This window comes from Meleagris gallopavo, chromosome 3, assembly GCF_905368555.1.
Source record: "Meleagris gallopavo chromosome 3, MGAL_WU_HG_1.1, whole genome shotgun sequence".
NCBI lineage: Eukaryota > Metazoa > Chordata > Aves > Galliformes > Phasianidae > Meleagris > Meleagris gallopavo.
Window position 1 is genome coordinate 66718474 of NC_139406.1, and position 26236 is coordinate 66744709.

General features: G+C 39.9%; 1 long non-coding RNA gene across 1 annotated transcript; it reads right to left on the reverse strand.

Annotated features, from left to right (window-relative positions):
- Positions 1 to 6383: 6383 nt before the first annotated feature.
- On the reverse strand, positions 6384 to 9505 carry LOC146544757 (uncharacterized). The gene is made up of 3 exons (XR_014882196.1): positions 8029 to 9505; positions 7748 to 7925; positions 6384 to 7269 (listed from the first exon to the last, which is right to left on the reverse strand). It is a non-coding gene; the product is annotated as an uncharacterized LOC146544757 (long non-coding RNA).
- Positions 9506 to 26236: the final 16731 nt, after the last annotated feature.

A 26236-nucleotide genomic window follows, 5' to 3' on the forward strand; every position in this document is an offset into this window, starting at 1 on the left:
GTACAGACACTGTGGTTTGACTGAGAGCTGCAAAGGCAACTTCTCAATCTTGTTCTTCATACATGAAGCCCTCCAGCTGTCACTGGTTTTCTGAATCTGTACAAAATGCAGTTGTAATTTTTTGTAAATTTTGGTATAAAATGGGAGCAAAACTAAGACAACCAGCTTAGGGATGAAAGAAAAGGTGCTATAACATGTCAGTAACCTTTCCCCACAACAGATCTGTACTTGATTCATAGCACTATACCCGGCTGCAGGGCTATAAGCAGTTTCTAGTCCTGTGGATTAGCTTAACTGGCCTTTGTTATTTCACTCAGTTTTCAGAATGTCTTCACCTGTTCCCAGGTCTCATTGCACTAGCAAAACTTGTAATACTGACTTTCACAGAATCATAGAATCGTTGGGGTTGGAAGGAACCTCTGAAGATCATCTAGTCTAACTCCCCAGCTAAAGCAGAGTAGGTTGCATAGGAAAGGATCCAGGCAGGTTTTGAGTATCTCCAGGGAAGGAAATTCTACAACCTCTCTTACATTTTCCATTAATACTGCATTTTGAAGCACAGGCAGGCAGCTAAAACTTCAGTGAGTCTGTGATTCCAGACAGATTTCTGCCACCAAACAATACAAGCAGCATTAAATTTGCACTTACTTTCTACAGCAAATTTACAGAGTATTCTCTGTGATCAAAACAAAACTCAAGCCAGTCAGGCTTATCTATTCTTTTTTAAAGTTAGAATTTATGGTAATACCAGAACCTCAGTCTTTATTTAAAAAGAAAAGCAACTACTGTATAGAAAGGAACATTTTGCTACATTTAGGAGCTGTGACCTTGTGTGGACCAAGTTCTGAGACACTGCTGTGAAAGAATTTGGCCCCAGGGTCACACACTGGTGCCAAAGTGTGTGACAGAAGACATGGAGACTCAGTTTCCATCATTACCTCTCTCCTTGCTGCAAAGCCATTACACGACTGGGAAGGAAAAGGCACAAAGCCTACACAAACACTTGGAAACTGGCTTTTCCCTCTGCACTTGGGGATGCTGCTGTGTGAGGAGGAACTGCCAGTCCTGCAGATGGAGATAGCTGACCCTAAAGCAAACATAAGCAGGGATGGATGCGGCCATTGGACCTTGGCCTGCGAGGAGCCTGTGGGAAAGCAGCAGAGCCTGGGCCAATGCCAGCTCAGAGAGAGTGCATTGATACAGACCATCCAAAAATACTTCTTAGGCGTTTTCAGGGTCTGTTTTTCTTTTGATGGAGAGTTGGTCTGGAAAGAAACAGCAGCTGTTTGGTCCTGAACCCTTTGCCTGCTGCTGGAAAACCTCCAGGCCTGCAGCAAGTCTTGCTGCTGTGCAAGTTCGAGTGCCGGCCATTGAGGCCTCATGTGGGGTTGTTAGATAACTGTTTTTTTGTTACTCTGACAACCCCAGGAAATACTTTTGTTATTTTTGCAATTATTTTGCAAAGATTACAGGCCTCAGTGCCTAATTTTGAATCAGCTCAGGCCTTTTTGGGGCTGAGGAAATGTGGCACCACGGGTTGCAGGTGCTGGGAGCCTGGCAGCACCTGAGGCACTAGCTCCAGGCACCTACATTTAATCTAGGCTGGTATACACACTGCTTTCTGCAAAGAAATTAGCCCCTGGCTTCAGGACTGTTGCATATCCAGTCTTCCTTACCGGTCCAGAGCTCTGGGGAGGCCAACATTGCCTTCTTCCCTCCAGTAAGACAGTGCTTTCTTCTACGAGCTGGAAGCAACTGTGATTTTGATTTGATTACACTTTCATTTGACAAAATTATCTTTTTTTTCCAGACTGAAAGCTGTTTGGTGCCTATAAAATAATTTACAGTTTTAAATGGATTTCACTGTGAACTGAGCCAGGTACTTTTTGGGATGTTCTAAAAACACCTGTACTATACTACTGGATTTAAGTTACCAAATGAAGACAGCATCTTATCACAGCAGGAGCATGATAGTATAGGTAGTATCTTTAAAAATGTCTACTTTGTGGTAGATTTGGGGAAAGGCATTCAAAACCTTATGGCAGATTTTAAGGAAAATTGCTCGACTCAGACTTAATGTTGCTTTATACTGTTGGAGTATTTAGATGTTCTCAAAGGAAATGTTACCTGGGGCATTAATGAGATTATTTTGCTTTTTGCACCACCATAGTTGTTGGCACTGGGTGCCTATGTTTAGCCAGATGAACTGAGCCCTAATCATCTCAGGCAGTGGAGCTTGGTGATCCAGCTCACCCTACAGTCAACTCAACAGCTCTTCAGCTCCACCAGCAATACTAACTAGAAATCTCCTAAATTTGAAGGAAATTAAACAGTTAGAGCACGGGTAAATGCCCATTACAAAATCAGGTGTCTTAGTTAAATGTCAGAATGTCATTTCCACATGAAAAAGACTGCAGTGATGCTATTTGACAAAATTAAGGGTAAATATTTTTCATTTATTGTATTTTCTAAGCAAATGAATTGGATGAATTTAATTTTAATTATAATGGACGTAAATGCATTATTAAGAGCAACTCAGATGTTTATTTTATGTGAAAAAAATGGCATATTTCTACCTCCACTGATAGAAATTGTTCCATTTTTCCTCAGCCTCTTTATTCATATCCAAATGAACTAGAGGCATAGCGCTGAGGCATACTATCTGAGACAGCTTATTTCCAAACTAGCCTTGTCAGTGAGTGGCTTGCATACATATGGAGAAATTATACATTTACTTGGAAGGAATGTCAGAACTGATGTATGAACAGACAGCTTGGAGAACTGGGTGTCTTCCAGTAGGAAGGTCAACAAACATACCAAGCATGTATCATGCCAGTGGATATCTTGTGGATAAAATAACTTTTTTTCTCACGAACATCAAATTTTTGGAAGCAGAAAACAGGGTGTGTGCCTGTGTATGAGTATGGAGCATACTTGCTGTGGATGAGAAAGAAGTATATTTATTTATTCTCTAATCATTTTTTTCCTTGGGTAATAATATGTTACTGAAGTGGCCATAGAATTTATCACTGATATGGCTTTTAAAGAATTCACACTCACTTGCAGCATAGTTATTTTACTTGTGTGCACAGACAAATCTATCTTGCTTTAGCATAACTGTGCTGCTTACATATTTCTATTGCAGGTTCCTGTATACTTATTTCAATTCATACATTCTATATTTTTAATTGCAAGTGAATTGAATTTGTGTGGAAAAAAAAATGACAAAGAAAATGAAAAAAGAAAAAGAAAGACTATTGTAAGTATTTCTTGTTTACTGGCTGAATTTTATGGGAAGAATAAGAAGGAAATTTTCATGATGGGCTCACTGACAGTTTTTTTGAGTAAATTTGGCACCAAGAAAATCAAGAAGCATGGAATGAAACACAGACAGTCCTCACTGAAGAGGAATATGTTATGGTACAGAGGGAAAATTGGGGTTGATTAAATTACCTATAAGCCCTCTGAAAACAGGCATGCAGCCAAGCGCAAGGTGAGTGGGCAGGGGTGGTACCCATCTCTCAGAACATGGGTCACCAAGTCATTGGTGATGCTGCCCCCGCTGCAGAGGTAATTGGTAACAAAATTTGATGCCAAAAACTTCCTTTTTAAAGAAGGTGTTCTTAGATTGACCAATTAAACTTACAAAGGGACTATTTGGCCAAAGGTCAAATCTCTGATTCGAATAAAGAATTGACACCTACCAGCACTAGCACTCTCTGTCGCCTCCCTTCATTTTTTCTCTGTACATTTGTTAAGCTTACTCCTATCATTTTGTGGCAGATGCCTTCTCCCATTTTTTCCCCACTTCTTCTGATGGGATTAAACTTAGCAATTTTAGGATGTAACCAAAGTATGGCACCTGAATGGCTAGCTAACTTATAGATCTAGAATATATCCTATACAGGAATTATAGTAGTTACATAATTAAGGCTAATGTTGTGTGTTTGGATCAATAGTAAGTTTGAGGCAAGAATACATTTTTCTTTATTATGTTCTGGACTGATTGTACAGAATGCATGTTTGCTTAGTAGCCTGTACTGGCAATATGGTGGCGATAATTCTGACCTTCTACTTCATACAGTTCTCCTTTTAAATTATCTATGTGAAGAATAGCTGAGATTGGAATCTAGAAATGTAAGCGACACATTGAAATGAAACCTAAAATAAGGATGTCGTTGGAGAAGTGTTATTTTCCGTATCTTGGATGTGGTGCTCAGGAACATGATTTAGAGGAGGGTTGTTAGAGTTATGATAGTATGGTTAGGTCGTGGTTGGACTTGATGATCTTTAGTGTCTTTTCCAACCTGAGTGATTCTATGATTCTATTCCTTTCCTACCAGTTTTCTGAAAGAATGATGTTTTTTTTTGAGAACACAGTGACTGAAAATGGCCACATTTGTGATGATCACATTATGAAAAAGGAACTGCTGTCAAAGCCTCTTTGCTTTTATAAATGTAGATGACATGGGACTATAAGCACACTTAAGAATGAGTCAGCAGAGAAGAAAATACTTAGAGGCGATTTTCCTGAGATGTAAGTTAACCCTATCTAAAACAGGTTATTGAAAAACCTCAGTTTGCAAGTGTGATTCAGATATGCTTGCAGACACACTTCAGTTCTGAAAACAATAAGACGATAAGGTTTAAGGTATATTTATCATTGCCCAATATACAGCATTTCACAATCTGCAATAAAAAATTACTAAAGGATCTTGTAGCATACACTAAGTTGCAAGTACCTCCAAAATGAAAGGCAGTCTGACTTGGAAGTACAGTGTGATTGCATCAGCCAAGTGAGAAGCTGCTGAAGATGATCCTCAGCTCTGAGTCAGCAGAGCATGGCGTGGTACCTGCTGTGCTGGAAGTGGTGCACAGCCTCCCTGCCTCAACAGGAGCCTTTTGGCTGGGAAATTGCTCTTGACACCTACTCCCTCTGTTTCCATATCTCCTCAGAGGATGCAGCTGTCTCCCTTTGGGGGAACCCTCCCTACGCTGCCTCAAATGATAGGCATGTGTTTTTGTCTAGTACATGTGGGGATCATGCAAAATGAATTTGGGAAGACAAGGGAAAAATGGATGTCTGTGTTCCCGCTCCATGTGCATTATGGCACCTAATGTAACAAATCTATGTACCAGAAAGACTAAAGATCTTAGAAATTAAAGTGCTGGAGATTGTACAAATGCTACTTTCCTCATTGCAGACTGTTGCATGATCAAAATTTTACATTTTTCAAAGCAGTTTTCTCTGAGTTGCTTAACACATCTGCTTGGTGGATTATAGGATAAGTAGGAAAGGGAGAAGCAGCCATAATTTTTACTCATGAGACCACAAGGGATCAAAACCAACTGTTCTTACAGTAGTGTGAACAAAGCTGTAATCCTCAGCTGCTTGCTCTTTAGTACCCTGGATGGGAGTATCCACAGTGCCATGGTTTATTTTCTCACAGCACTGCGTCAGTGAGAAAAGTCTCCATCCAGCAAGTCTGTTACAATATTTGCTGATGGAAAGAGGACAGCTGCTGTATGTTCATTGCTCCAAGGGAAATGTAATCTAGGAAAGAAGACCGCATCTGGGGATCTCAGCATTTCAAGAGGCACCAAAGGACTCTGAACACTGTCATTTAAGAAAAGATTATGAAATAATGAATAATTAAAACTTCTCTCTTTTCTTTTTTTCAGCCTCTTGCTGGTTTTGCTGGAAGCCCCTGAGTATGTGAAATAGTAAAATGGGGTGATGACAGTGCCAGATTGTGAATGGAGGAGTCCAGGCATAATGTCACTAACCTACAGAGTGCACTGTTTAATAGTGGCATGAAAGATGCTTTGTGAGCCAGTAGAAAAGCGGAACAGGGACTGGATGAGCACAAAAGCTGACTCTAGCTATATATATCTCAACACTGCCTACATAGGGAGATGTCATCACACTGAACATTACAGCCTCAAATGATTTCTTAAAACCACAAAGTCGGCAACTGTTCATTTTCTGCATATTTCTCCCACATCAGTAAATACATAGGGAGGCAAACAAATACCGTTTAAAGTAGAAATTCTTATAGAAATAACTTTTTTTTTAGCTGCTTGAATGATCGGGACATGCTTCAAGGGTTACGTTCAGCCCATTTTTGTGTACTTTGATGCGTTTCTCTCCTCTTTGCATTTAGAAACTTGAACATTTTCTGGTGTAAATTTGCATCTTTGTGGCACAATTTGTAGCATTTCTGCACAGAATGCTGAAATTTTGTCTTATTACTTCTCAGGTCTAAACTGTAATGTAATTAAAGACTGAAACGTAAGACAAACCATGATAATAAAGTAGATATACTTTATTATATATATATATATAAAATATATATTTATACTAAGTCATTAGTACCTAGCCTTCATAGAGCAGAGTGCACAAACACAGCATGGTCATTCACTTCATCTTCTCTTGGCATTGCAGTGTCCTTGAGATTTGATTTTATATTAATGCACCTCTGAAAACATTTGAATATTTCTTGGTTTTGTTGGCCCATTGACTGCCTACCATAAGCTCCTAGGAAAAAAGCCAGGAGAATGCTACGATTCCTCTGAGCCCACTCTCAGTTGTCATACTTTGATGGGAAGAGACCAGTGATCTTGATGGAATGAGGCTGTGGCCAAGACTGGCTGCATCTACCATATCAGATTGTCTGGCCCTGCTGTGCAGTCCCCTCCTATTGCTGTGGGAGCTTTGGGAAAGAAGGCAGGCAGAGCTGAACCAGATTAACCAGTTTGTCAAGCCAGATCTACTTTGTTGGTTTGAGATTTGGCACTTCTTTACTAAGTAAATTAGTATTATGCCACCTTTAGGCCATATTTAGGAGCTAAATGGTCTTAGAAACACTATAGGCAGAGATGTTTCATGATATGCTTGTGCTTAACTGGTGCATATCTTTGAGTTTATGTTAAATTACTAGCACCAAAATATTCAGCCCTATCCTTTTATGCTGCCTTTGTGATCCTTATCACAATCAATCCCAATAAAAATTTTCCCATTTTTTATAACTCCATGGATGAAAGAAAAAATTCAGGCCATACTATACAGCTGGAAACCTAAATATCTTTCTTCATGTTTTCTTTATCACTGTAAAAATACCTCACTGTTTTTTGCACTTCTTCCTTTGCTTGTGTTAACTTGGCAAGAGATCTTCATCGCAGTCACTCTTTTATAGGCAGGGAGGTGTTACTGAGAGTATTATTTAAAGTGGTTTGCTTAAACTCATTCCCAGAGAGTTGGTTGCAGTGCTGTGAATAGAAAACAGATTTTTATAGTTTTTTACGGACAAGTACTACCACAGAAGTTACAACAGAACTTATAGGCCTGATGTTGAAAATATTGGATTGCTGATATGTAACAGGTGTTGTGCAAGTGAGATCAGAAATTAGCTAGATTTTAGCTTGGGAAATCTAGACATGCTAAAAATTGCTATTGCAAGCCTTAAAAAAAGTATTGTCTGAAGAGAACTTGAGAAAGAGATGCTTATTGCCTCTTGTGACAAAACTGATGATGCTCAAGAAGATGTCACTATGCCTATGTCCATTTATCTAGGCAAGCTGCTAGTCTGTAAGGTGGAAAAAAAGAATGCAAAAATAGACAGTATGATCCCATGCTTTAGAGTGTCAAGACAGAGAAGAAAGTCTTGGTAACACTTGGTAAACAATTTTGTTTTACAGCAGGTTGATTGACACGGCTTTTGAGTCTACTAGGATTTTCAAACCTTACCATAGATCCCCAGAGATGGTTTAATAGAGAGAACCAGAATATGGCATTGCACAGACACCACCTTCTTCTATTTGGGATATATTTGAAGAGGAGTCAGTTTCTTCTGTTTTCTATAATACATTCAGAAGAATGTCACTTGATTGAAGCTTTCTCTGAAGATTATTTAACAGAAGTAGACCTATAAATAGAAAGGGAAAGCATTATTACATTCTTCTAAAAACAAAACAAAGCACATCGAAAAACAATGAAGGCAGTTACGTTATCCAGAATTTAACTGTTACCTTAGCTCTGCACCTACAGGAGTGCCAAATCCTTTAGTACACTTTCTTGTCTCAAATATACTGCACCCCAAGTAAAAAAAAAAAACAAAAAACCTGAAAGTGAATCAGGGAAGCACAAATCTATTCAGAGAAGAATGAGGATTCACATGAACAACACGAAGAACATGGAATGCCTTGGTTGTTTTTTTTCCAAGTCATTTAAGAACAGGTCAGCTTAATATGGAGATGTAAGTCTATAAACTATTATTTTTGCCCACATTACAGAATTGTGTTAACCAAACTATGCAGTTCTGTGCTGATCTCGTTAACGAGCGTGAAGGGACAAAAGGCACTTTGTCATTTCCAGTGAAGCAGCTAATGCAAAGCAGCAGCTCTGTGAGTTTTATGAGTCTGTGAAGGCTGGAGGCTAACAATTGTCCCTGCTGGGCTGCCTGACGCCTTGAGTCAGATCAGCGTGTTCACAGATCAAGTGGAAATGAGACATTAGGAAGGAGCATTAAAATAAAATGAACTGTAATATTAATGAGGAGAAGGAAAGAAGTAGCGGGTGAGCTGAGCTTGGAAGTGATTTCTCCTTAAATATTAAGAAAATACAAGTTTAATTCTGAAAGCTGAGAAATTCTAAGAACAGAATCTTTTTTGATCAAACTGATGTTTCCAGAAATCTTGGTAATGGGTTTTACAGGTTTCATAAAATTGCTCTCTGTCTGGGAAAGCAGCCATGAATTTGTGACTGATTGGAAATCCAGATGCAAAATTGAGCCGTTTTTTTGCAACTAGACTCCAGTGAATGTAGCGAACAGTTAAGGGAAAGTACAAAGAGTTCCTGAGGGAACATTTGGAGAGGGAGGAGTGTAAACTGTCTCCATTTCAGGAAGAAAGAATGTCACTAGGAATTAAATCAATCTTACTCACAATGAGAAGTAGAATTATAAGCAAGAACTGTAGCTGAGGAGATTTGCCATTTACTTTTTTTCTAAAGAAACACAAAAACTTGCATTTGTCTCAAGAATGGAAATGAATGTGGGAACATTTACTATAATGTTGTTGGCTGCTGAGCTTGCCTTTGGAGTGCTACAGTGAATTCAAATGGAGACATCCTTTCAAACATCCTGCAGGAAGGAACACTTCTGCAGCCTTGTGACCAGAACAGCATGGCACCAAGGCAAAGAAAGAGCAGGGGGTGGCAGACAGTTTCCTCTGTCTGCTAACAAGCCAGCCCTGCCTCTCCTATAGTTATGTATATTTTCAATGTGTATAAACGATGTGGTCACAAGTAACAAAAGAACAAATGAAAATCTGGATGGTGAAAAGAACAATGTCACAATGTAGATCCAACTCAGAGTGAGAGTATGATCTAATATTAGATATGGAGGCTGGTGGCCATGCATGTGGCAGTGGGGTTGGAGCTTCATGATCCTTGAGGCCCCTTCTGACCTGAGCCATTCTATGATGCTATGATTTTTTTTAAAATTAAAAATATTTTAAATTAAAAAGAATTAAGTTAAACAAATTTAGTTATATGTAATTTTTTACTTTTGCTTTTAGAGGTTCCTCTTCAGTGACCAATATCTTTGACCTTTTCAGGAGGCTGTCACACCAAGTGCTGAGCCTTTAAATGACTTGGGAGAGAAAAACACACCCTTGGAGCTTCAGGGCTGCTCATATGGATTATTCTGAAGATTACAGGCTGCTGTGACTGTCTACCAGAAACAAAAGTGTGTCTTTGAAGAGTGAAAGGCTTGGCTAACATCTGCAGAGCCCACTAAGCTATGTAACTTTGCAAGTCTTTTAGTGTTTTGCAGAGTTTTCTATTATCTCCACTTCTTACCTCTTGTACTGAAGTATTTCAAATGTCTCTTGTGCTCCTGTTGCAAAGTAATACCCTATGTTAAGTGGGTAGGGAATAACTACTCAAGGACAGGGAAGCAGTAACCTAATCCTTACCTGTGGCAGGAGCAGAAGCAGAAATTCCTGCTTACCATTCCCCTTTGTCCTTGTTGTTACTTCAACTTTCTGCTCTTGCAATAAGGTGCACCCCAGGTCACGGTCTGACTGCCTTCCTCCCAGTTTCCATTTCTCTTGGTGGCATCAACAGAGGAGGATATGTTGGGGTTAGCAGGGAGAACAGAGATTTCTCCCCTGGAGAGATAGTGGGTTTAATGGCTAATGGATTGGGACATTAAGTATGTCAATGGGAGGAGGCATAAGTGCCCATGGAGAGAGGGTGGAGGAGGTGACTCTGGAGCTTGGAAAGACGTAGGAAAGTAAGAGAAAGGACCTTATCTCAGATTCTATTTTACTTCTAGAAAGTTCTGAAATGGTACTGCCCCTTCCCATTTGCCCATGCCATCCCTACAGCTTCCTCCATATCGACCTATTCCCTTGCTCATTTTTTCCTAAAGCCTTGTCTACCATGTCCACATAACCTTTGTCACACAGGTATGCTGACTGCAGTGCTGAGGTCTGGTTCTGTCTATGTGGCTAAGGGGTATCAAGCAGGCTGGGGAATTGTCCCATCAACCCTGATGGAACAGCAGAAGGTAACCAGCTGTCTTAGCTCTCCTCTTGCTCCATGGAGCGTGTGAAGTTGTTACAGGTATGTGCTGTATGTAGTAACACTCATGCATGATAATTTGGTGCAATTAGTTGTAAATCAAAATCTAAGTTCAATGGAGATGCAATTATGAGACTTTTACTTTCCTTATCAAGTTGTCATGCATGTAAATATCATCAGTTTGTGGTAGAACCATCAAAGAAGTTAATTTGCCTACCATTATGAATGTTATAGGGAGCATGTAATCAGAGTAGCTATAGCCTTGATTCGTAACTGTTGTCCAGGAAAAACTTTCTCTTGTAAGCCAACAAACAAGGCTTCTGTAAAATACTTTCAGCTGTGTTGTGCTTCTCCTCCTCTTCCTTTGCTCCATTAGCTAACAAATCCTCAGAGAATTGCACTTACGACAAGTTTCTTCATCACCTACATGAGTCAAAGGGTGGATGAATGCGTCTCCAAAAGGCTGACAGCAAGAGGAGGTACCTTCTGAAACAAAACAATCATTATGACAACTATATGGCTACTTTACAAAATAGTGTTAAAATCAGTTTTATTTTAAAGTTTTATTGCAGGAAGAGCGATGTAAGCTTAGAAGTATTTTCATAATAAAAAAGAGTCTGGGTTCCTAAGTCCATCAGTATCACAGGTGAGATAAGAAATCTAGCAATGATAGATGACCCAAGGTAACATGGTGCACATCACAATAACATTTTGTTACATTAACAGCAGACAAAATAATCTATGTATCCATACGCGCTGTGAACAAGAGCTGTTGTGAGCATTAACCTTTGTAGCTGATTTTAGTCATCTGTGACCTGATTACGAAAACTCCAGTCTTTTGCAATACACTTGGAAATAGCAGGCTAGGCATGAGAATGCTGATATAAGTTGATTATACTTTATCCAATCTTGTGACCCTTGACCTATCTAAAGTAACTATCAGATGACCTTTCTCGTTTTGTTTCATCAGCAAAGAAGATAGGTTGTTTTAAAGAGCCTTTAATAAGCAGCTTCATGTCACAGCTAGGATTTGGGAGGGTGGTTCAAAATAGCATTCAAGGTGGGAAAGTATTTAATCTAACTGCAGGTACAGAAATTGCCTCAGTGTGAGTCCAACACAGTCCCTGAGGCTCCCTCTATAGGAAATAGAGAAGAATCCCACCAACCTTACATTTGCAGGTGAGATCAGCAGTCCCTTAATACTTTCTGTTTTTCTCTATTAGACAGAGAGATTATACTTAACAACTTCCATCAAGATAATAACATCATTGCAAATTAATTCCACTAGGTATGTCCAAGAACAGAGGCAAACTGAGCTACAATTGCGTGCCATCTCAGTATGGAGCATTGAGCAGTGCTGCTGAAATGGCCTGCCAGAATGCCTGACCAATGAAAAGTAGTCTAAAATTGAACCATATCAAAATAAAAGTGGAACTGAGGAGAAGCCAAGAGCTTGAAGCAGATGTAGCTCAGACTTGGGCTCAGCACCCCAAAGAAGGGCAACTCATTCATGCTGCTATTTCACAACCAAACTTTTACTGACAAATGGTTGAGGTTGGTAAATGAGCACAAATCCTAGAATCTCCTGCATGTATTTTTTTTTTATAATTTGTGTCTGTGTGTGGTAAACATAAAACACTTTTCATCCATCTAATAAAAGGAGAATTTGCCTTATCTTTTTTAAATTATTATTTATTTTTATTGAGAGAGATAACAAGGTCAGTGTACTTGCAATGGTCTACGAGGATATCAGATCTTGCAGCATTGCCATGTCAGGCCCACACAGTGCTGTTCCCCTTAATGATATGCTGATGAAGGGGATCTCTGCATCTCTCCACATTTCAGATCACCACACCCCCTGGACTTACACTGAAGCCTTCTCAAGGGAGATATCAATACAAGACAATACTCCTCCTGCTCTGAAACGGCCTGATGGAGAATAGGGGGAAATGGCTAAGATTACATCATGGCTCCAAGCTATCTGAATCCCACAAATCTGGAAAGCAAATGTTGAACTCAGGAAAACCTTCATGTCACCAATTGTTAAGTGAAAGCCTGGGAGAAAAATGAACAAATACAATGCATTTCTTTCTAAATACTGTTGATCTGCTAAGAATAAATGTTCTAAAAATGCTCTCATGAAAGAATAGTGAGTATAACTGATTTTTGTTCAAGCACATTCATGAGCATGAGTAACTATTCATTTCCTAATTACTTCCTCTCTTGCCAGTACCTATTAAACCTTTCTAAGCATCTGTTTGTCTTGTTGACATTTGATCTGTTCATTGAGAAGAAGAGATTTAAATTTTTTGTTTGTAGGGTATATATGAAGGCTCACATCAATGAATTACTAAGAAGGAAATATTCAATTTGCCTGCAGAAGTGTCAGTTGAATGAAATATTTCTGGGGCCCCTGACAAATTTGCTAAAGGCATTACAGGTTTTGGACACAAGCAATGGGGATGAAACTTTGTTCACAGGGAAGTGATATAATATACCATAATGCCCAGAGCATGCCATTCTTTGTCTTCATAATAAATTTAAATATAAGACTATTAGTTTCATAGGTAAAGACAGACAAAATGAAATTTTAGGTTCTCTTCCATCTTGCACAATATATCAGAAGTCATTTACCTTCTATATTTAACACAAACATATTCTTTTCTTGCACAGAAAAGGTTAATGGATGATTTCAATAGTAAGTTACGTCCCTGACATTTTCCTTAACCAGAGACTGTTCAAGATTCTTCTACAAGTGTTCTCAGCTAAGAGTCTGCCTGCATGCTCCCTGATGGGCATGGCATAGCAGGCTGCATCTTCTGCAACTTTTCTGCTGACCATTGTTCTTATAAGTGGTGACACCTGTGAGTCAGAGCTTCAAGCACGTTACAATCAGCTCTCTCATCGTTACCAAGATAAATAAAGTCCCACGGGCAGCTGTTCTGTGGGCTCACCTCAGCTATTCCCTAGTTTTACCTTTCTCTGTCTCCTGTCCAGGTTTACTCAAGTTTACTCTTAGTGCAAATTTTCTCCTTCTTTCAGTCCCTTTTTGAGAACATGATGTTGGTTCTTCTCTGGTCCAGGTGGACCTGAAGCAAGCAGCTAAAATGAGTTCAACCAGGCTCTCCACTCCCTAGGTCTCCTTGTGGTCTCTGTTCTTAACTAGACTGTTCTACCTGAACAAATATGTGTCCTGCCCTGGTCAATGAGGAATTCACTGGAGTTCAGCATCTGAGCTGCAGAAATTTTCTTACAGTAACATTTTACCATCCTACAGGAATCACTTTGTGTCCATGAACTGTCTTGGAATCCTTGAATCACAGAACCAGAGAATTGTTAAGGATGGAAGAAACCCTGAAGATCACTTAGTTCTAACCACCTGCAATGGGCAGGGATACCTTCCATTAGGCCAGTTTGCTAGGGCCCCATCCAACCAGGCCTTGAACACTTTCAGGAATGGGGCATCCACAGATTCTCAGAACTACCTGCACCAGTGCCTCACTACCCTCATAGTAAAGAATTCCTTCCTAATATCTAATCTAAGCCTACTCTCTTTTAGTTGAAAACCATTACTCCTTGTCCTATCACTAGTAAAATCATAGAATGAAGTCGTGTTGCATTGATAAGGCGTTCATCTGCTAACGCTGCCAGGAATTTCCAATGAACATCACAAAAATATATATTTTAAAAGACTGTGTTGTGAAAATAATTTTTTCTCTTTAAATAGTGCACCCTCTTTCAGGTGAAATTTCTTCATTATGTTTTTCCTCTTTTCATGATGTTTTTTTCCAAGGCCTGTCACCCATCAAATGTAACTGATTTGTCAACAGCAATGAAATTCTCTTTTTCCATATTTCAAGATGAGGTAAGAGTTCTGGAATGTTTCTTCCAAACCATTACTCATGCTAAATATTTTCACTTCCAGCTATAAAATCATATGATCCTAATTATTCTCACCAAGTCAGGAATTTAGAATTGAGGGCGTGTTCTCCTTAGAGATTTTTAAGACCAGATCGTGGAGTGTCTCACAGAATGTTCTTGGCCAAATGCTAATTATATTGATAGTTTTCTATAACATCACTGTGTAAGCTGAGAGTGAAAGAGGTTTCTGAGTCTCAAAAGAGTAGGTCTTCACAAAATAGTGACACTACTCAAGATTACCTAGTGCATAAAATGCACAGCCTTTGTATTGCCCTGTTCCTTCATTTAGACTTAGCTTTAAACAACTCTAGGAGATGTACATTGCTTGTGATGGAAGACTTGATGAGTAGCTTGAACCTTCCCCACACTCCAGCTGATGTGATTCTCTTTTCTCCTTACCTGAAGGCACCATTGCTGTTAAATTCAAATCTAGTAATCTAACTTTGCATCATTGTTACTTGGAACACCCTCCAGCCTGAGAATCCTCCACAGCCACCTTCAAAGTGCTTTCTGCAACTTTGAAGTCACTGTAAGTCAGAGGAGCCAGCTGGTAGGGAAATCTCACTCTTTATCCCCTTTCCCTTTACATCAGGTGGTAGAAAGCCAACTTTTCACCTTGCGCAAGTCATCACAAGGCTGTTGATGACAGAGAAATTATGTATTCAAATTCACATGACTTCTCCAGAGAGCAACTGGAAATAACAGAAAAATATCCAAGGGATGCTCAGAGTTGGTGGTTTATTTATGTTAAGTAGTTCCTTATTCCCATCTTCCTACAAATATAGAAAAATAGCTTATTAAAACTTAAAAGAATACCTGGTCATCTTCTCTTTCCCAGCTTCTTGCCTTCCCAGACAGCTTGTAATTTGTCTAAACTTTACAAGATATTTATTTATCTACCATAATAAGTATGGGAGATTTCCTGTCCCCACTGGCCTTTGTACATATATGATTTTGTTTGCTTGTTTTAGCTCCAGCTCTTTAACAGATGTACAAAGCAGTTTGAGCCTGAAATCAGCATAGAGAATATCACTGCTGTTGAACTTCCGGGCTGTCAGCTTCAATTCCTCATGTTCTGTGAGTCCATCTCTGTAAACTCTCCTCTACCTTTTAGATTGCTCCTCATTCAGAAGTCTTGGAAAGCTGTGTGAGATAAGTGGATTTCCAAAGCTGAGCATAGAGATATGACACAGTGAAGTCACACACACAAGACTGTTCTTTCGAAGGAATCAATGAGCCTACCACTGCCAGCCCTTTGCTTATTAGCTGACACTATTTGCTGTAAAATTGCGTCGACTTCCTCAGCACTGTAATGCCTTAGTGACATTAGGCAAGAATAACCAGTTCAAGTCTATTACCACATACTCAGCAAGTATTAGCAGACGGGGAAAAAGAACAACTCATCACGTTCTGGGAGAAAGGTTATTTTAGTACTTTGGAAATTCTTTTTCTTCTTCTTTGACCTAGCAGAGCCTAGAAGCTGCCCAGTGGTTTCTTAGGAGTTTTGCAACTGAGTGGCAGATTCTGGCAGAATATCAATAATTCTTTCAACAAAAGCATTTGGAAGCAACAAAGCAAAATAAATGAGCCAGCACTAGCTATATTCACTCTTGGTCAACAAAGGATAGGATGCAGTCCTAGTGAGAAGGTGAGCTTTGAACATTATTCTGACACAGAGGCAACGTTACAGTGGAGCAGATCAAGGTACACCTGGAGTTTCAAGCAGAGAAGACAAAGAACAACAAAGGGCAGAGTGTTATTATGATACTGCTGGCTCTTCCTATGTGTTGCATATGATGCTGAACAGCACAAGGGAGTGCCACAGCTCTGATGTCAAATATTTTCTCCCAGGGGCCCAGCTGGCAAGTGATCACTCTGCTGTCCATGTACAAAATTGTGGATCTCTTTCAGTTTTACCATGTAAAGATGTCTTTGTCATCAACCCACACTGGGGCCTGTCAAGATAATAGGCCAGTTCCTAACAATACATAAAAATCTCTTAAACTCGGGGGTTTCTTTTAAGAGCTAGGAGAGGGATATCCTGTACTCCATTCTTCTTCTCCGCAGCACCTCTGGCCCCCTCCTTCTACTTCCACACCCTGAACTAGAGTTTGTAAACCTTTTGAACTATTTTAGAAAACGTACAGCTTGTCCTCCAAGACATAGGAAATTACATTTGATGGTCTATTGTATAAGAATTTCCATATTTAGAGGAAAATCAACAGATACAATCTCTGATTTCCTCTTCCCTATACTCCTCATATTTGCCTCCTCCTTCATTGCTCAATTTGGCAATGTGTCTGCCATTTTGTAGCACAAGCAGATGTCATCAATTAGGAGACAGATTCAAAACTAATGAAAGCTACATTCAAAGAACCTGTCTGCTCCTCTGGCTGTCACTGGAGGGATATATCTCTGCCTCGGCTCTCATCTGGTGTTGTCAATGCTTTGTAGTGCTTTTAAATGTACTCCTGAAATAAGCTTCTGTTCAGCCTATGCAAAAATATTCCACGCATAAGGAAATCATGGCTGACTCATCTACAGATTCTGAAGCAGTCTTTCTGGTACTCAAAAGAAGAGAGATCAGTGACATTAGGCTGAAGCAACAGCTATACGGCTAGACTTTTTTAAACGTACAGTTTGTGTTTCTTGTGGCTAACTCTTCGGTGTAATCTTAGCAGCAGTACTGATTAGGAAGGAACTCATTAAAAGGGTCTCAATTGCATAGTAGCAAACCTCATTTACAGAAGGGATGGAGCAGAAAAGCTACCAAGCAGAATAAAAACTGAAAGTTGTGTTTATAAATTAATGTAGTAGAAGTTAAGCTTTCTGATGTAGAAGTAAGTTTCTTAAGATCTTTAAAACTTTCTGGATAGTTTAAAAGCCAATAAAATAGTAAATTCAATAACTGAATTTGGCTCTCAAATTAAATGAAGATAAATAGCTAAAATCTATAATTTGCCCTTGAGACAATACTTCGGCGCTTTGTCAATTTAGAAAAGGAGTGGCACTCTTCATACATAGTTTCCAAACTGCAATGGGTTCCCATAACCACAAAGATCCAGCCTCTACTCAGAGAAAAGTGCAGACTTTGACTTGGCTTTCCCAGAACAAACAATCTTTTCTGTACCTGTCGCACACATATTTTCCTTGGACAGAGTTTGTGGTGATGGTTCACTGTTAAGACATGGACAAACAAATTTCAGTTTGGTACCAGAAGTAATTTAGGTGTCTAGCTCCTGACAGTAATTCAAAGTGCGGCTGTTGTGTTGTTCAAGAAATCTAAGGATCTGACTAAGTTTTCTCCTGTCGCACTGGGCTTTTTGTGGCAAAATGTGGCTACTCATCACAATTGAAAAGGTTATGTTTCTTGCTTTCCTCAGTCTCACTAGTTTAAATGTTCAGGAAAGCCCACTTTGGCAGGGGGGTTGGACTCGATGATCTCTAGAAGTCTCTTCCAGCCCCTGCAATTCTGTGATTCTGTTTTCTGTTTAGAAGGCACATGTAAAGCTTTCAGCCTGGTCGAGATTTTCTGTAGAATGTTCATTTAAGCTAACAATATTATTTTTCACTGTAAACTTTCTGTCTCTTTTTCACTGGTCTACAAAGAACATTTCGAACTGTGAAATACCCATGTAACTACAATGTTTGTATTCACGTGGAGAAAATTATAAGCACATGAAAGTAAAGTACATTCCTCATGATCTTTACACTGCTTGAAGATTAAGAATACAATAGATTAAAAGAATCCAGGAATAAAGTGGTCTCCGGGGAGCATTCACAATATTTGTGTAAGGCTGTGCAGGTTTAATACATGAATCACAAATAAAGCACTAATAGAAATGTTTGAAATATTTCCCAAACATTCTCATTACATGGCCTCACCCTCCTCCTCATATTTTGTATTTCTGCAGTGGTACTGTTCAGAATGGTTTGTACTGCACACATTTGGAAAAAAAATCAGTCTAATTTATACAACACGAAAGTCAAATCTATGTAGTCTTAGAAAAACTATGTAAACACTCCCAGAAACCCACTGCTTCAAAAAATGGATTCCTAAAATAAACACTTAGTCCTTTCTTGCTGTACTTATGCAATCTGATTTCCTGTAGATGCTCTCAGTGCTCTGGTAAATACTGGGAGCTACATTAAACTAATTCAGTGTAATTTAATTGATTGGCACTGCCTGGAAAGCTTGACCATTTCTTGCTTCCATCGAGACATTACAGCCATCTTGAAGAAAAAGCTGTTATCAAAAGATGTATCTTTTTGAAATGAAAGTTGACATTACATTTTTATATCTTGTTAAAATGCAGTGCACAAATGGCAGGTATGAAAATCTTATCTCGCAGATGCCAGCTGAAAAGCAGTAAAAGCAGCAATAATGTAAAATCACAAATGACATGCTTCAGAAAAAGTTCCTAATTTATTGTTCTTTTTCCACAATATCAGCTTGAGAGCAGTCTTCATACTTTTAGCATTACTCTAACTGCATGTCCCTGGTCTTATGTAGTTTCAACAGCAACTTTAGTTCAAGGCTCATTTGGCAAATTCTAGCAGTCTTCTCATTAGTGGTAAGAAGCTAAAAGCTCAAGTCTGAGGCAAATCCATGCCCAGTAGGGTTTGACTGTCAAGCACAGACTGACACATTTGCTGCTTTTTTAAAGTTAGATTATTTGGAATGAAAGGACAAAATCTTCACAAATATTTTATTATGTACGAATGGAACCTGTACCTTGATTTCTGTGATATTAGGAAAAGAAAGTTACATGAAATGGTATAGAAAGTATTTGCCTTGAAAGAATATTCACTTTTTTCATGTTTAACTGACTCTGTGTTCAGAGAGTATGCGTTTGCCTGCCTCTCTTCTAAAACCTTACAAATGATTTTAAGTCATCTTCATCCAGAATCCAGTCAATACCAGATGACCTAAGCTCCAGATGTTGATATTCTCTGTGAAAGTTCAGAAGTCAATGTGTTCATCTGGCTGAAAGACTAAGGCACAGTACCACAGTACTCCTTAGGCATGGTGTTGTGGCCTTCAGATTGTGAAATTTCCTTGGTTATTAAACTTCACAGCCTGTTAACATCATTGGATATAAACCACAGCTCTCTCTACTCAGCTGTGTACTCTGAATCAGAGTCCTCCATCTGAGTACCTTTACATAAAGTCAGTTCTTGGTCAGCATTGCTTTCTCCATCAAACTCCATTTTGTGGTGTAGACACCTCTGTGTTATCTAAAATAAAGAAAGCTTGTGAAAGAGTCATCATGAAATGAAGACAGTGTTATTGAAGCAGGGAGTTGAACTCGATGATTCCAAGTGAATCCTTCAATCTCAACCATTCTGTGATTCTGTGATTATAATCAGATGTTGTTAGCAATAAAGACGTAATTAGACTCCAGTCCCATGCATGGTACAAAACCCAAATAATCTCTTATGCGTGTGTTTTTATTGTGTGGTGTATTTAACAGAATCCTTCGATGCAATCAGATTCACATCCAGACAATTACAACCCCAAACTCTTGCAGACTTAAATCCTCAAGTGCTGTGGACAGGAGGAAACTTCAAAGCAGAGCTGCTGGCAGCCCCACCTTGCCTCCCATGCACTAGGAGAGTAGTGGATCTGCTGCCTGCTGGAGAGCATGCTGTGTGCACCTCAGCAGTGCTTCAATCCATCCAACCACTGGTGCTCCCACAGGCTCTGCATGCTCCAGCCAGATATTGGGATTGCAGGAATGCTCCTGAGGCTGTGAGTAAGCAGGATAGAGGTGGGCAGTAACGCGTTGTTGCTAGCAACATCTAACATGCAACTATTTCTTTCTTTTTGCTGACAAGGAAAAAGATTAAAAAGAGTCTATGTTTTTACAGAAGTGTTGTGGGCTGAAATCACACCTTCTTGATGATCTGCAGCTACACAACAGGTAACATCTATGCTAGTTAATGAAGTAGGGCCAGTGAGAAGATCAAACCCTCACGCAGGGCAGTCTATATTGTTGGATAGTTACAGTGGTGTCTCAGCCACTTTCCACACTGTGGTTTGTGGGGATAACATGGGCCAGTATAAATCCCCACTCAGCAGGTTGGATGCAGACCCCTAGTTTGGGGAAATAGAGGTGCATACGTAAATGAGTATTACTGAACTGATATGAAGAGCAGCTTTTATTGCAAAAAATTATGTCCAGACCACCTAACAGTCATGACTATTTTAAAAAGCCATCTAAGCAATTGTAAGACAGGTAAATAAAACAGAAAGATTGCTTAAATGACTACAGTGTGTATGAGATTGATTTGATTCATGTTCTAGGAGCAAAAATATTGCAATATTTGTTTAGACCAATGGGCAAGCTTCCCTCATATATGGTGCCAGAAGAGTCAGGAGAGTCTTTATGCTCTTGGAGCGTGATTCTGGTTTGTGAGTCTATGAGTCCTGTCTTACCGGTGCTCTTCTTCCTGTGGCTTCTTTAGGAGATGCTAAGGGCAGGGCAATGTGTCTAGTGGAAAATGAGACTTCTCAAAACAATCTTTCTTGCTCTCAAGTCATTGTATAGAAAGCAAGAGCATAGGAACTTTCTTCAAAACCTGAACAAAACAATTCAGAGGCATGCCAGAAATATCAATCTGAGAACAAATAAATTAGGTAGAAGAGGTCACAGACTTATCAAGGGAATTGAAAAACAAAGCAGAAGCACTGCAATGGCTGGTTCCAGGCCTGAGTGTGCCCACTGTTGTCATGGCAGAGCAACGTGTGACTAGGCTGGATGACCCTGAGTTCTCTTGGCAGAATTCTGCCACTTGCCCACGTCAGATATCTCGCTACTGCTTAGGGCAGGGATTTCCTTAGTTCCTGGATGTATTTCAGTATTGAAAAGGTAATTATGCTATTTTCTGATAATTACAGCCCACTCACATTTCACTGAAGTTAATGGGCGGGGCTATTCACTCCGCTTTTGTAAGTTTAAAGTTATATAAAGAACAAGTTGTATTGGATAGAAGTTCATTGAAAGATGACAGTAAGATATCTTTAAAAATCTTTTTCTAAGGTACTTATGTCCTATTAATTAAAATACAATTCCAATTTTTCCTATTTTCCTTGTTCTGGAGAGAGGAAGAGGGGCCAACCTGGCTCAGTAGTCCAGGAACACATTAGATAAAGTGCTTGAGTGGAAGTAGAATTTCAGAAATGAAAAAAGTTTTGCTATGGTCCACAGGGAGTTTGGAATATGATGTTCAGAATGCTGCTCCCCCCCTTTCATGAAGATGATTTTCCCATTAAGATTCTTATACTACCCTGGGAATACTGCGAGGAATTTTGTCCCCAGTTCAAGAAGGCAAGGGCCACATTCTCTGTGGTTAGATCACTAAGCCTAGAAGAGGCTGCTAGCACTTCTTCACTGTATGTGGCTAGTATGTTTACATCCACTAAGAGCAATTCTGTCCTATTACACTTTCTTCTTTGCCTATATAGAAGTTGAAAGATGTAAAAGAGTGATCAATGTGCAGTTCTTCCCACTATTTTAGTGAACAACAAAAGGTAATTATTTTTTCAGTACAGCTTTTTTTTTTTCTTAGACATATATATCAAGATTATTGCATGAAAACAGAGTTAACAGCAGCATTTACTGTACAGTGCTGTTGTGTGCAGTGCAACTGAGAATCGTGTAGTCTCCATTAACTTTGAAATACCAGGACATTTACTGAAATATCAAGATCTGTTCTGTTAGGTGAGCTTTCCCAGATGTTAGAATGGAGATGAGGACAAGATATAAAAACAAGCCTAAAATCAGAAACCCAATTTTATAGATGGATAAAATGAGGCACAGAAAAATTGACTAATCATTTGTTCTTTCAAGAACTGTACATCTTTAGATTAAAAAAAACAAAACAAAACAAAAAACCCACCAACAAAATCAGATATGATAGAAACTTACAAAGTCATTTGTAGTCATAGAATCATAGAATCATAAAATCATAGAATCGTAGAGTGGTTTGTGTTGGAAGGGACCTTAAAGATCATCTAGTTCCAATCTCCTGCCATGGGCAGGAACATCTTCTGCTAGATCAGGTTGCCCAGGCACCCATCCACACATGTACTGAAGTCTGCAAAAGATGAAATGAGAATGACTGTCTTTCTCCCATAAACTTTTTTAGAGTGCAAGACCCTCAGGAAGCTGATAGACAGTGACTGAAAAAGCAACAAAAAGCCATGATTTTCATATACCCACTAAAATCTGTTGAATGATGGAAACTGATTCCAGAATGCTGGGGGAGGCCAGCCATATAAATCTGTTCAAAATGCAGTCAGTTGAATCTAGGGAGGAAAACATTCAAACTCTTCAATGTAAGAATGTACAAGCAGTCTTATCTCAGGTGTTTGTACAGGCTGGGTGAAGATTTCCTTGAGAGCAGCTCTGCAGAGAAGGACTTAGGGGTCCTGGTGGACAAGGAGCTGGACGTGAGCCAGCAGTATGTGCTTGCAGTCCAGAAGGCCAACTGTGTTCTGGGCTACATTAAAAAAATGTTGGCCAGCAGGGCGAGGCAGGTGATTGATCCCCTCTACTCAGCTCTTGTGAGGCCCCATCTGGAGTACTGCATCCAGGCCTGGGGCCCCCAGCACAAGAAAGACACCAAACGCTTGTAATGGATCCAGAGGAGGGCCGCTAAGATGATCAGAGGGCTAGAGCACCTCTCCTGTGAGGAAAGGTTGAAGGAACTGGGTTTGTTTAGCTTGGAGAAGAGAAAGTTCCGGGGAGACCTCATTGTGGCCTTCCAATACTTGAAGGGAGCATATAAACAGGATGGGAATGACTCTTTATGAGGGTGGATAGTAATAGGACAAGGCAGAATGATTTTAAACTGAGACAAGGGAGGATTACATTGGATATTAGAAGGAAGTTTTTCACACAGAGGGTGGTGACACACTGGAACAAGTTGCCCAAGGAGGTTGTGGATGCCCCATCCCTGGAGGCATTCAAGGCCAGGATGGATGTTGGTCTGGACAGCCTGGTCTGGTGGTTGGTGACCCTGCACATAGCAGGGGGGTTGAAACTAGATGATCACTGTGGTCCTTCTCAACCCAGACCTAATGGGTTGAGAAGGCAACCTGGTCTAGCAGAAGGTGTTCCTGCCCGTGGCAGGAGGTTGGAACTAGATGATCTTTAAGGTCCCTTCCAACATAAACCGTTCTATGATTCTATGATTCTATAATTCTATGATTCTATGATTCTATGAATCTCCAGCAGTGCCTCAGTGTCTGGAGGCTGAAAGTATATATAAAGGAAAGGACCACTTGGTACATGACCTTCTTACTTTTGTGGGCTTTCCTCCATCCATCCATCTATGGATGCCCATTGCTGGATACCAGATCATAAAGACACTTTCAATATCATTCAGCACAGCAGTTCTCATGTTCTTATCTCTAGGTAAGCAATGCTTAGACACAGATTTATTTTAATGCATCTTTATCTCGAAAGTGCTGTCAAGCAATTTCTAAATGATTTGAATAATTTCTTTTCACATCCCTAGTAAGTGATGCCAGGAGCATTTGCTGTTCAGCATTTGTGAAAGTGCTGATCCATAATCAGATACTAATCTGTTCCTTTGCTGCCTGGAAAAAAAACGTTGCAACAAATTCAAAGCTGTCTCATGAGGGCTGAAAAGATCAAATGCTTTTTGTTTCCCGTTTTCATCCACAATAGCCTGCTTCACAAACTAGTTGCAGTAGGCAGTGGTACAGCAAGTGAATTCCGAATCACTCTGCTTTGTTTGACCCAGCAGTCAATATAAGACAGAGAAACAACTGCATTATAACTTCCTTCCCACAACACAGCATTGTTTGGAAGCTGCCCAAAGAATATTACACCACCGACTGCATTCCTAGCCCAGTGGGTATCAGGAGCCCAGAAAATCAGTTCCCTCCTTTGTTAGTTACAGAGCTTCCCAGTTTGTACTTGGTCCCTGATTCTCTGCTCCCTTCCTAGTATCACCAGAGTCAGTAAAAATAGGGATATCTTTGTAAACAGACCAATCCGATGCAGTAGAATTAAAAACATTCTGAACAGAAAAATTATAGCATTTTTATTTTCTGTTCATTAAAGAGCAAGCACTGTTTTAAGTGTTCACTTATTTAATATTTTCTCCCCCTTTCCTTCTCTTGTACCCATTCTTTGTCCTCAAAAACAATTTAGTCATGTTGTGTTATCTTTCAGGTAGCGGGACCAATATGAGCACACAGCTCCTGAATGGGAAAACACGGCATCGACTGAATTTATATGACAGTGATAAGCTATGTATTTTAATTAAAATCATATCAGTGAAAGCCTTTGTTTTCACAGAGGCAGGAACATTATAAACTCTTCCCATAAAAAAAGAGAAGGCAATGAGGGTACAAAGTCAAGTATGCTAATTTTGTGTTCAAGGTTAAGTACACACTAAGCTGCTACACTGATTCAGAGCTTAAGACACTAAGATATTATATCCTAGACATCCAGGAAGACAATTTGAGCTCCTTCAAGAAAAACTGTCTGATTAAACTGGTTAGATATTAACTGCTCATGTTAGGTATTGTAATTCTGACACAAACCTCTCCTTATCTAACGCCAAACAGTCTTTGGACCCAACCCAAAGCCCACTGAGGACAGTAGTTTTTCCACTGGCTTCAATGGGCTTCCAACCATGCCGTTCTGTATCATCCATTTATAAGCAGTGACTGTTGAGTTCTGCTGTATTTTCACACTATCTGGCCAGCTGTTCGGCAACCACACAGTAGTTTAATGGAAAGCATCAAGCAGGAGAGGTCCTTGAGGGACTGGAGCGGGAAGCCATGCTTGATGCCAGGGCAAGGTGCCAGGACTGCCAGGCAGGCCCCCATCCCTGCTAAAGGAGGAGGGAGGGAGGAGTGGAGTGCTGTGCTGCAAGGCATGCTGCTCAGGAAATGGCTTTTGGTTCTGGCCCCACTTATCGAGCATCTCTATGCGGATGTCCAGCCTCAATGTCCAGCTCAGACTGAGGTCCTGGGAGAGTGGGCGGCGGGCTTCCTTCACTTTCCAGAGCTGTTGCTTGCACTCCACCCTGTGCAAAATACAGCTTGGAAAAGGAAAGTGGGTTAATTAAAACCTTAGTGTCCTTCATTCAGACTTCCTTGCCTTTCTCCTGTGGGGTGGATCTGTAATACTTGGCAACGGTGAGCCAGGCAAGGCACCACAGGTGGTGCTATTCCCCAGGGCTGCTCCAACAGACCTGGCAAGGTCCACCCCGGACTGATGAAGGGCTGAGGTAAGGGTGAGTGGTGGGGAGTCCTCCACCTGTAACACTCCACAGTGCCTTTCTGGGAGGTACAGAATGCAAGGACTCCCTGTGTCCTGAAATGAAAACTATACACCAAACTCCAGGGAAGGATAGGATGGCAGGTGAGATAAACCTGTTTCAAACTGGAATACCTCTTGGACTTAAGTAAAAAATGTAATTATATTAAAAAATACATGGCATCTTCAGTGATAGCAGCAGTTCTTTCTTAGCAGCTCAGACGCAACAACATCAGTCTGAACAGGTACACTGCCAGCTGTATTGGACTGGGAGAGATGTTTTTCCTTATTCTAGTTACAGTCTTTATGGAAGACCATAAATTCATATCGAAAATAAAGTTGAATTGCTGCCCACAGAAAATTTATAAGCTCTGCTTTAAACAGAACTGAAAATTAATGGCTGAGACCACAGAGGTGAAGCATTAAA